At 42.1% G+C, this 12,161-nt stretch overlaps 1 long non-coding RNA gene across 2 annotated transcripts in view; it reads left to right on the top strand.

The window, feature by feature from the left end:
• Positions 1–12,161, top strand: part of LOC134169652 (uncharacterized) — a 49,490-nt gene that overhangs the window by 30,929 nt on the left and 6,400 nt on the right. The window contains exons 3-4 of one of the 2 annotated variants that reach the window (XR_009966973.1): positions 877–1,059; positions 2,317–2,915. This is a non-coding gene — a long non-coding RNA (uncharacterized LOC134169652). Of the gene's footprint in view, positions 1–876; positions 1,060–2,316; positions 2,916–7,298; positions 7,438–12,161 lie in introns of those variants that run through there. The other variant, XR_009966974.1, reaches the window with a different exon arrangement.

Raw genomic sequence — 12,161 nt, 5'->3', positions numbered from 1 at the left:
TCCGACAAAAGTAATTTTTGTTATAATGGTGGAGATACAGATCCTCTAATTATCTAGGGCAACTCAAATTAGCACCACAAATAACTGCTAAAAATTGAGACTGCATGATGTGAAACATAATTGATTTTGAATATGTTAGGGCACAGCTGATGTTAAGTGATATGCAATATTATTTTCTCCTCTTGGATGTTTAGCAATGCTTTGAAGAGAGATGTGATTTATACCATTACTAGAGATTTTGGGGAGCAGAAGCCTGAGAGAAGCAAGTAAAGGAAAGCAAACTCACAACTTGCTTGAATTTCTTAAACTATTGCTACTTTTACCTTGTCTTGTTTAGTTACAAGTGCCTTTATATGGATTTTATCATATTTGCAGATTTTAAAATGGGTGCAGTTACAAAGCCAGAATTAAGACTTTATTATTGTTATTACTTTTCAGATCTGTCATATTAGTAGAGAAAAAGAGATTCCTAGCAAACATCCATAGGTGTTTTTACTGGGAGAAGTAGAATAAACTTGATGTCTGATAAGCTGACTCCATTTAGATTCTCTCCCTCCGCTTACTTTTGTAGTTATGCGTAAGCAGTGATTGCATGAAGCTGCCTGGATTCCAAGTAAATGATATGCCTTTGGCATACGAGAGTTCTTGTAAATAATTTAAAGCTGGGCATTCTTCCATGCTTGGCAGAAGAAGGATACAGAAAGCTTTTGTACCTCAGTTGCATCAAATTGAATATTTCTTTAATCACCCTGGAGAAGAATGCACTTGATTGCACTCTGCGAGTTCTCCTGTTATTGTTCTTGGGTAGACCTGGTGGGTAACGGATAGCCTGACTGCACACCACTGCTGTCCCAGCCACCTCCTTTTATCCAGCAGCTCTTCTCCCTTGGGCAAGACTTGCTCCACTGGAGTAGTAATTGTGCAACAGTCAAAAGAAAAGAATGTGAGGAAATAGCCATCAATAACAAAGTTGGCAACCCCCTGTGAGGAGAGCTATTTTCACATGAAAATCTTCTTCAAAGAGGTAATGAAGCCTTGCTTCATTTGACATCTTATCAGGTAATTGCAGAGAAGGTGATTTCCAGGTAAGGATTTATTATTTCTTCCCTGAATGTAGGGTGAATATCCACTATTTAAAACCAGATAAAAAGCTCTGCACACTGCCCGAGCTGTCAAAGCACACAGTACAGAAGTTCAATGTTTCTTTTTTTCTTAATAAGACAGAGCTAAAAAGACAGTAACTCCTATATGAGAGATTATTAATCCTCCACAAGAGAGAAACTGATGAAAGCCTGGGACTGTTTCTGCGTGTGGCTGCCCAGTGATGTATTTAATTTTGACGGCTATTAAACAAATCTGAACCTTTCCCTCCCCTTTTGCATTTACAGCAGATAGTAAATGTAAGGCCATAACTAAAAAAGTAGATTGTGCTGTCATCAGTTTAGGAATTTTTCTGGGGAATATTATGAAAAAACAGTAAGGGGAAACCCACATTTTTTCTGTTCTAGTGTGCTCAGTTTTCACTCATAAGCTCCAAGCTTTGAGTAGTTGCTTAAATTATTCTAGTCTCAGTTGTCAGCCAGAAAGAGTGGAAAAGGAACCCTATTCTGCTGGTGTCTTTAATTGGCATAGTTACATTGAGTACCAGAAAGCTAAGGGGAATTGCAATCTTTCTTCTCAGTTTATGAACCAATTTGACAAATGTCACTTTTTCACTGGAGGGCTCATTTGGAAACTGTTTGGTCTGTGGTAAAAAAGCAGTTAAACTGCTACCGATGGCTTCCCTCCAAAGAAGGAGTAATAGTGCATCTGAGCGAGCATTCCCCTGGTGTTTTGGTGCATGGTGCTCAGTACACAAGGATGAGCCTTTTCCAGGCAGGGGAGGTAATGCTATTAGGCAAGAGCAAGAAGTGCTCATCCCGCATTTAGACCAGCTACTAGAAAACGACGTGTGACATCCTGAACTGACAGGATGAACACATCTCATTCTACTGAGTTCTACAAGCGTGTGGGGGCAGAGTTTTGCCCGTCATATTTTTCATTGAATCCACGTTAGAGGCTTCATTTTTGACACGGTCAACAAAATCTCTGGCTATATGTCCACAAGAACAGGTGCAAACACTTGCTTTTTCACCTCCATCTGGATGTGAAGCAGCCCAGGCTGGGAGCTGTGGCAGCTTAACTCCGATTCAGTGATGCAAGTAAAAGGGGACTTCCCATCTGCAAGCAGTTCACATCTGGTGGGATGCCTGTGCCCATATGTGTAGACATACCAAATGTAAACATGAATCCTGTTAATTTTCACGTTTGTTACAGCTTCCCCTGCCTCCATAGAGGCCTCCCACAGCTGCCCTCCTTGATCTTGCTGGGAAAGCCTGGATTTACGGCAATGCAGATTGTTCCTTGGCCTCATATTGGGATGCCAGAAGTGGGGCAGTAGTTTCATCGCAGTGTCAAACAGAGAGGCAAGCCCGGCTGGGAGGTTCAGTCTCATCAACCCATGTTGTCATCCCAATTCGTTAGCTGCTGTCACAGAGAACAGGGAGAGCAAGACTGATGGAAGGGGAAAGGTCTTTTGAAGAAACACCTACGAGGTCATAAAATGTTTCTCAGACTGGGAGGAGGGATTTACTTGTAAATCACTGCTTTCCTGCTCACAGTGTCCCCTGGCATGGCTTTCTAGATGAGCACATTCCAGGGATGTGAAGTGGTCTGTCTGCCTGATTTGATGCTTGCTCTTTTAACCAGAACCACAGAAGAGGAAAATATCAATGATTTCTCATGTGTACTAAGTGCACGTTACAATTATTTATATTTTGCTTCCTGTGTGTATTTGGAGCCTATTTAAAGTAGCAGCACACAATGCTTTTCCAGTGTAGCAGGCAGGTGGTCAAACATCAGGAGAGGAAAACAAGGTGGGGAAAAATCTTGGCTTTGTGCTTGCATCTGTAAGTCCTGCCGAGGTTTTGGGTGCCTTGCTCCATAACAGGGTGCAATAATGTGCTGGGGCGGTGGCTGGCGGGATGCTGGGACCAGAAACTCCTTCCTGTGCGCAGGCGGGCTGGGACAATGGCCTGGGTCTGCTGGTGAATCAGTGCTTGGGCTCGCCCTGCAATCAGCGGTGCTTGGGAAACGAGCCACCTGCCCCGCTTCCTCTGATTTAACTGATTTATTTTTAAGTGGAAAAGGCTGTGAGCTCTGTTCCTTTTTCTCAGGGACTTCGTGTCCTTTAGGGATTCCTGAAGGCTGCAGTATGATCAGCCCCAGGGACCCTCCTTTGGGGAGGCACATGCCGGTATCTTCACTCAGTACCATACACTAAAGCCAAGGCTATTCATGAGATACACACGAACCGAACTACTGGACAGCATGGCAGAAACTCCTGATGTTACCTGAGCCTCCTTCTGCCACATTCCCAAGGAGAGCAGTAGAAACTGTTACTGAATAGAAAGGCAGGTACTGGCTCTGCTGAGTCTGTGGTCTCCTCACTTGCATTTGCTGACTGTTACTGGTGCGGTCCTGGTGAATGGTGAAGCTGTTGGGCTGGGAGGCAGCATGTTTGGAGTTAGTCTGATCTGGACTTTTGTTGACATCTACAGTGTTATATACTCTCTCACTGCCCATTTGTAACCACACACTCTGAATTTGCTTCTGCTGTACTTTTTTTGTAAGACAAATGTGAATCTAAGGTCCAACTGTTGACCAGTGGCACATCTTCCATGGGGTTACTATTCCCTAGGGTAGCATTTGAGACGATACCAAGCTGTGAGCCAGCACAAAATAGTCCATCCAGATATTACAAATGTGATCTCCAAAAGCTTTGCTTTGTAAATCAGCTTTGGAAACATCAAGGTGGCCTAATGTGATGATGTTTTTCTATGTTTTTCTATGTATTGTGCTTGTGCTCTTCATACAGCCGTTACCTGGTCTCCATCCCATACTGTGCTGCTTCATGTAAAGGTAGCTGATGTAAATTCTGGCTTAGGTGTTGTGGCTCTGGGCCCACTGCTGTATCCAAGCAAGACGTTCCTATAAGGTGATGCTGTTTCTGGGACCTGAACTGCTTTGTCTCTGTGGTGCAGCATTGCACTGTGTAGATATACTAATTGGCTCTTATGTCTGGCTTGGGGATCTTCAGCAGACCCCTGCATTATATGGGTAGGCATGCCTGTATTTGCAAAACACTGGTAATTTAGGATTAAGTAGAAAACTAAGCAGTGTGTGTAAACTCCTTTCTTAGAGTGATTCATGCTTATCACCTCTCCTTTTATTCTACTCTTCTCTGTATATGTACTAATTCACATTAGCACCTATTAATTCATATGTTTTAACTTGCTCAGCATCCTCTTTTGTTTCCAGATTAGAATAGCTTCTGGGAGGGGAATAGCTTCTGGGTTTTTATCTCTCACTTAACTTTTGCCAAACCAGTGATTCTCAGAGAGGAATGTCAAGTGCTTGAGAATTAGTTTTAATCAAATAAATAAATAGCATGGCACTACATGTATGAGAACAAGCCCTATCTCTGTGGTGTTAGGGTGGATTTTAACCATAGCTCCAGTACCTCTTCTTTCTGTGAGGAAGCAAAGGGGATGCTCCCAGAGCCATATAACCCATTGGGTTCTGCTGGAAAAGGTGCACATCACTTCACCTCTGCAAAGGTGTGTGTAGGTAATAGGTAGGACCATTCTCTCCAGTACATCCTTCATTTTTGTGTGGTTATCACTGTTTGCAAAGCAAAGCTCTGTAGATGTAGTAGCAAAGACTGGGCTGAATCTAAAATCCCAAGTCTTACCACTTGTGTGATACCTCATCCAGATTTACCCAGCTGCTGTGACCAAAATGTTGGTGGGTTTTTTTGAAATTTAATTCCTTTCACAAGGTCTGAAGTTTTAGCCAAAGAACAAACCCGAGAGGTCTGTAGCCACCCAGCTAAACTCAACAGAACTCATTCTGTACTTGTGGTCTTTCCTCTCTCAACCTCCTCACCTTATTTTTCAATATTCTCATAAATCTTTACTTCAGCCTTTGTTCAGGAAATCATAAGAATAGTTAGGGTTGGAAAGGACCTTAAGATCATCTCGTTCCAACCCCCCTGCCATGGGCAGGGACACCTCACACTAAACCATATCACCCAAGGCTTCATCCAACCTGGTCTTGAGCACTGCCAGGGATGGAGCATTCACAACCTCCGTAGGCAATCCATTGCAGTGCCTCACCACCCTAACAGGAAAGAATTTCCTCCTTATATCCAATCTAAACTTCCCCCGTTTAAGTTTTAACCCGTTACCCCTTGTCCTATCACTACAGTCTCTAATGAAGAGTCCCTCCCCAGCATCCCTATAGGACCCCTTCACATACTGGAAGGCTGCTATGAGGTCTCCACGCAGCCTTCTCTTCTCCAGGGTGAACAGCCCCAACTTTCTCAGCCTGTCTTCATATGGGAGGTAACTAACAATACAATACAAACCATGTAAACAAGGCATCATTGCACAAGGTCAGTGTATGATACTATTTGTGGATATTTCTAGCTATGATAGCTTCATTCTCCTTTTTTGAATACCTTTTTTTGCCTGTACCTTTTCTAATGTTTGTCTTTTCCCAGTTGACAAGTGCAGGGTTTTATTCTGATTTTTACAATTGGCTTTCCTCATTAACTGCCTTAGCATAAGCACCACCAGCTGTAACATTCATAGTGTTAGCAGTATGGTGCGGGGAGAAGTGTGTATCAGCTAACCCATATTACCTCTCAGAGCTAGATGGTGGGGTGAAAAAATATTGCAAGTTCATGTTTTCAGAGCTTTTTTTCTTCAACTATTTTTCAGGACTGCATTAAAAAAAAAAGAAACAAACCAAAAAAAAACCCAAACAAACAAAAAACCCCAACCAAACAAAAAAAACTAAAACCCCATCTCTCAAGTGAAACCCCAAAGTGGCTGAAATCTGGAGAAGAGTGAACTCTGGCTCATCTTGCACAGTGAAGCCAAGAAACCATGTAATCTGTAAGACCTTCTTGGTAAGACTGGCTAGAGTCAAATCAAAAAGGGGGGAGTATACAAAGTCATGCAATTTATTATTTAATCAAATAATTATTATTTAATCAAATGATTTTATAATCAAATGATCAAATAATCAATAATCTGTAAGACCTTCTTGGTAAGACTGGCTAGAGTCAAATCAAAAAGGGGGGAGTACACAAAGTCATGCAATTTATTACTCCATTGCAGGTTCTCCAGAAGAATACAATACATTGCAGTAATAGTAAGCAGAAAAACAACTTGAGGTCTATGCAAGTTCATGCTGGATACTGGGTGATGACTGGCCCAAACTGCACTAAAAGACTATACAAACACATTCTTTCTGCTAGTACAACAAAACAGTTTAGATATAAATTAAAAATAACTGCAGTTTTGTGGTCCTTGTCAGTTACGTACGAGCCTCTTCAAGTATTTCTTTATCTGCCTTTCTCATAAGAAATTAGGCAATTACATAAAGAAGTCTGAAGCTGGAAACACAAAATTGTGAATCATTACTGGATCATTACATGGGAAGTGGTAACAAAAGGAAGGCCAAGAGAAAACTCCAGGGTTTTTCAGCTTCAGGAAATCAATTTTAAATGAAATTGAAAACAAAGCCTTTAATAAGTTTAACGTAACACTGTGGAAAAAAGCTGTTGCACAATGAAGAGGCATTTGCAGCCTGAAATTCAACTGCATGCTACTCAAGATATTTCTAAACAGGAAAGAAATAATTACTGTGTCATTGAACTTGTCACAAAACTTTGTATAGGGGACTCTTTCATTAGGGAGAAAAAGAAATGTTGTCTGGAAGTCAAACAATTCAGAAGGAAAGAGGAAATATTTCACTTAGTTGTTGTTTGGTAACATCAATGTATATGCATTCTTTATTAACTTTTGGTTTAATTGCATAGTATATATATACTCAATGTTTTATCTATGCATCTATAATACAGCATGAAACTATATTGTTGTGTAAGAATGGCATCACAAGAAAATATTTCAGGACCAGAATAGCAGCCGTTTGGGGTTTTGGGAGTTGTGGGTGGGTTGTTTAGTTTTTTTAGCCTATTCTGATATTATAGAATCGAAACATAGAATCAAATCATAGAATAGTTAGGGTTGGAAAGCACCTTAAGATCATCTAGTTCCAACCCCCCTGCCATGATCAGGGATACCTCACACTAAACCATCTCACCCAAGGCCTCGTCCAACCTGATCTATTTATTTGTTTATTCTCAGTCAGCAGAAGAACACATTTTAAGATGATTGGGTCTTTTTCAGGGTGAAAATTGAAGCTGTATTAAAAAAGCGTTACACTCCTTGCAAACCAGATCAGCATTCAAAATGTCTTCAGTTTCTGTGAATGTCAAAAGGGAGTGCTCAGCAAGACGTGGGCTTGGCCCTGATTTTATAACTTTAGGTAAGATTTTTTGATATTGCTTACACAAACCTGGTAAGGTCTGCAGAGCATTGCTCCAGAGGGATAGGCATCCAGCAGATGTAGATAAAATGAGCCACTGGTCTTCAGGAACTGAGCTGTTGGTCCTCTGTTCTGCTTGTGCTCTATAAAAAATGAAATCAGGAAACTGATGCCCACACTTGCCAAAAACTGCAGTCAGATCACAACAGACAGGAGTGATGGTTTTGATTGCTGAACACTTCCCACAATTCTCTTCTCTGGCTGCACTGCTATTAATCAGAGCAATGGGCCATCATAGCTGGGAATATATCTGCCACTTAAATAAATGTCCAGTCTCCTTTTTAGTTCAAGTATTTCTTCTTAATAATTCACATCAAAGCAGGGCAAATTGGGTGGAAAAGAGACTATTTGAACTGCCTCAGGTTTGCTCAAACCTAGTGACTCTTTTAAGGAGATGTCTGAATCATGTGCTTAGTATTGGTATGCCCTAAGAATGTGATTACCTTTGAGCATGTACCTGAGTACCAACCTGAAAGATGAGACTTGGGAACCTAATATCTTTTCCAGACCTTAAATGTGCTGTAAGGCAATGAATGACTACATTTTTCATTTTGCAGAGGATGAGGGAACTCTAAGGCAGTCACCATAGTTCAAGAGATGTCATTCTTGATTTGGGTAATGACAGAGATGAGAACTCAAAATTGGGGTAAATGGAGTAGTAGGTCACCAGGTTAACACAAAATACAGCTGAAAAATGTATAGGTAATAATAGCTGGCAATGGGAGATGACGTGCTATTGTTCACAAAAGGACAAGCTATAGCAAATTGAGTCATGAGAAGATGAACCTTGGTGTTACTCAGAGAAATTATTAAAATCTGTTTCAGAATATTCAGCTTGGGTTCAGAGCCAATCATATCTTTTCTAATGAGGATGTGAACATTTTAACAGTAATATTAAAGTACTTTTTGTATGGACTCACACCACTTAAAAAAAGGTAAAGTTGAGGAACCTCTTGCCATCAGACCAGTCAGTCTCACCTCTGTGCCTGGCAGAATCTTGGAGCAGGTTCTCCTGGAAGGCACATGAAAATCAACAAGGTGCTTGGTGACAGCCAGCGTGGCTTCACTAAGGGGAAATCCTGCCTGACCAATTTGGTGGCCTTCTATGATGGGGCTACAGAACTGATGGACAGGGGTAGAGCAGTTGATGTCATCTACCTGGACTTGTGCAGAGTGTTCGACACTGTCCCACACGACATCCTTGTCTCTAAATTGGAGAGACATCAATTTGATGGATGGACCACTCGGTGGATAAAGAACTGGCTGGATGGCCGCACACAAAGAGTTGTGGTCAATGGCTCAATGTCCGGCTGGAGACCAGTAACGAGTGGTGTCCCTCAGGGATTGGTGTTGGGACCGGTCTTGTTCAACATCTTTGTTGCTGACATGGACAGTGGGATTGAGTGCGCCCTCAGCAAGTTTGCCGATGACACCAAGCTGTGTGGTTTGGTTGATACCCTGGAGGGAAGGAATGCCATCCAGAGGGACCTCGACACACTTGTGGGCTGATGCCAACCTCATGAAGTTTAACCATGACAAGTGCAAGGTCCTACACCTGGGCCGGAGCAATCCCAGGCACAGCTACAGGTTGGGCAGAGAAGAGATTCAGAGCAGCCCTGCAGAGAAAGACTTGGGGGTGTTGGTTGATGAGAAAATGAACATGAGCCGGCTTCAGTGTGCGCTTGCAGCCCAGAAAGCCAACGGTATCCTGGGCTGCATCAAAAGGAACGTGACCAGCAGGTCAAAGGAGGTGATCCTGCCCCTCTACTCTGCTCTTGTGAGACCTCACCTGGAGTATTGTGTGCAGTTCTGGTGTCCGCAACATAAAAAGGACATGGAACTGTGGGAACAAGTCCAGAGGAGGCCACGAGGATGATCAGGGGACTGGAGCACCTCCTGTATGAAGACAGGCTGAGAAAGTTGGGGCTGTTCAGCCTGGAGAAGAGAAGGCTGCATGGAGACCTCATAGCAGCCTTCCAGTATCTGAAGGGGGGCAATAGGGATGCTGGGAGGGACTCTTCATTATGGACTGGAGTGATAGGCCAAGGGGTAATGGGTTAAAACTTAAACAAGAGAAGTTTAGATGATTGGATATGAGGAGGAAATTCTTTCCTGTTAGGGTGATGAGGCACTGGAATGGGTTGCCCAGGGAGGCTGTGAATGCTCTATCCCTGGCAGTGTTCAAGACCAGGTTGGAGGAGGCCTTGGGTGATATGGTTTAGTGTGAGGTGTCCCTGCCCATGGCAGGGGGGTTGGAACTAGATGATCTTAAGGTCCTTTCCAGCCCTAACTATTCTATGATTCTATGATCTTATTGAGAGGTGAAGGTAATAGAGATGCTGAGCGATAGAAGAGGACCAATAATTCATTTTCCAGTTTAGAAATATCAAGCAGCTTCTCAGAGTAGTGGTAGTTATCTCCTTTGTTGCCTTGTGCCTGGTTTTGAAACCTTTTCTCTCAATCAGTACATTGGCTTCACTGTATTTGCTGTGTAGAGAGATCTGTTATGAATTTCAGTGGACAAGTTGCACATTTCTAAGGCCCCAGGAGAGAATAAGGATCCATTATGCAAGGTGCTGTTTAAACATGTAGCTGGTACTTACATCCTGATTAAATAAAAAAGGAACAGAAAAGTTCAGTTATGTGCAACAACCCCATGAGAAGAAGTGGCATTGTCATGGTTTAACACCAGCCAGCAATTAAAGCTGGCTATACAGCCACTCACTCACTCCTATCACCTCCCAGTGCGATAGGGAATAGAATTGGAAAGAGGCAAAACCTACAGGATGAGAGAAACTGTTTAATAATTCAAAGTCAGTAAAACACAGTAAAAGGAAAAAGAGAGAGGAAAAAATGCAAGAAAGACAAGAGATGCGCAATGCCGTTGCTCACCACCCACTGACTGATGCCCAACCCATTCCCAAACAGTGATCAGTGGCTCCTGGCCAGCTCCTTTGGCCAGTTCAGAGGGATACTTTCCTGGCTGTGCTCCCTCCTGGTTTCTTGTGCCCATCCTCATTGGCAGAGCATGGGAAAACTGAAAAGTCCTTGGCTTAGGGTAAGCACTACTTAGCAACAGCTAAAACATTGGTGTGTTATCAACATTATTCTCATACTAAATCTGAAACACAGCACTGTACCAGCTACTAAGAAAGAAAAGTAACTCCATCCCAGCCAAAATCAGGGCAGGCAGTCTGGAGTCAGCCCAGCTCCCTTGACTTCTAGTCCATTGCCTTTTCTACTGAACGTTGTTGTACTGACATCTTGGATTGTGCAAAAAATATTGGATGATATATACCAAATGGGAGGCTTATCACAGTTATCTCTCAAATTCTGGCACCAGAAGGAATTACAAAACAGACATAAAATTATAGACACATGGCTGTATCCTGACCATATCTGTTTAATGCAGTAATGTATAACTGCTTGATTATTGACAAATGAAATCCTCATGCTGCTACTCATCTCCACCTGTCTCAATATACACTGAGATCAGTCCCTAGGTTTATTTCTTGGTCTCAGGTGTAGCAATTAAAGAAATGTTCTGTATTGCTGAGAGCACCAGATGTGTGCAATGGAGCATCCTATACTGACAGACATTTTACTTTTAATAGTTCCTTTGGGTACACGTTGGCATCTGGTTTTATTTTTCTGTTTATACTTTATTTTTCTGTTTTATGGAGCTGTTTCCTTGATGGGGTTTTTCAGTTTCTTGCCTCAGAGGATGGTTTGGGGTAGCATGGATTATGGCACAACAGCAATAAGAGCTGTCTTCTGTTTCTATTTTCAGTTAAGTTCATTCTAAGTGCTTCATTTGAAACCTCTTACATGAAATAAGAGTGGTGCAAAATCCATACTGATTCTGAAGCACGCATTGTGGATCATGATGATATCTTCCTGAACCTTCCTGATGTCTTCTTGATGTCTCTTTTGTCTTCCTAGACCTGGATCCAGACTTAAGTATATGACAAGGCTGTTTCAGGAGCAAGGTTTTTCAGCCACCATAGTTGCAAACCTCTTTTCACCCACACCCTGGAGGTTGTGGGCACCTACAAGGGGGCAGATGATTGTCTCTCAAGGTCTATGTTTGCAGATTTTCTCCTCCAGTCTAACTTTCAGCTGGTTCTTCCCTACCAAATGGAACAAGATGCTGGGTTGGGAAACTCAGTGTGAGTCAAACGACAAAAGGCTGGAGTGAGGCAGCAGGCATATTCTAATGATTTAGAGAAATCTGATCTATTTTTCTCTGTGATGTTTTGTACCAAATTGAGAGTACCATGGTAGATATGACTGGCTGAGATGAGCCACAAACGATGTTTACTCTTGTAAGTAGACTGGAAAGTCTTTCCTTACCTCTGCAGTTGATTATCTTCTGAAAGGGTGGAATTTGACTCTTTTGGCTACAGTATGAGCACTTTTAAATGTTGTTCAGTATGGTGGATGCTATTCATTCAAAGTAATACAGGCAGTAAAAAAAACAGATCTTCACACTCTTATTATTTATTAGAAGTGTCAGAGCTATCATGATACCATGACCAGCTGAATTCTAATATGGGAAATCCTTATCTTGCAAAAACCTCATTTATTCATTTTTTTCAAACAACAGTTCAGGTAAAAGCATGATGAGCAAAAGATTAAAGCTCTGTCAAATAAAAAGCAATGCT

The sequence above is a fragment of the Pezoporus occidentalis genome, unplaced genomic scaffold (assembly GCF_034315485.1).
Source record: "Pezoporus occidentalis ecotype Australia unplaced genomic scaffold, CSIRO_AGI_Poc_V1 ctg35, whole genome shotgun sequence".
Taxonomy (NCBI): domain Eukaryota; kingdom Metazoa; phylum Chordata; class Aves; order Psittaciformes; family Psittacidae; genus Pezoporus; species Pezoporus occidentalis.
The sequence above is the reverse complement of the archived record's forward strand: the minus strand, read 5'-3'. Positions and strand labels throughout refer to the sequence as shown.